Below are 328 nucleotides of genomic sequence, written 5' to 3'. Positions count from 1 at the left end.
CTTTCTAATGGGGCTTTCACAGACCTTGTTCCAGGACTGAAAACAGCCGCCAGCGCATGCAGCACCCCAGGGAAGACCCCTGCCTTTTCCCAGAGCACATGGAGGGAGCAGGGCTCTCCAGCTGCTCTGTGAGCTTGATGTGAAGCTGTGATGTTTGTGAGGGACTGAAGCATGAACTGCCCCGCTAACGCTGCAGGTGTGAGTAACAAAGAAGAAGGAGGAAAAGGCTGATAATCAAAGAAAAAGAAGACCGCAAAAAGATAAACCCTCCCGAGCAGGCAGTGTGAGAAAGTACTAATGGTTAACTCACCGTGGAATAAAGGGAAAA

The sequence above is a fragment of the Nestor notabilis genome, unplaced genomic scaffold (genome assembly GCF_000696875.1).
Source record: "Nestor notabilis isolate BGI_N333 unplaced genomic scaffold, ASM69687v1 scaffold15480, whole genome shotgun sequence".
NCBI classification, from domain to species: Eukaryota; Metazoa; Chordata; class Aves; order Psittaciformes; family Psittacidae; genus Nestor; species Nestor notabilis.
Note: the sequence above shows the minus strand (reverse complement) of the source record.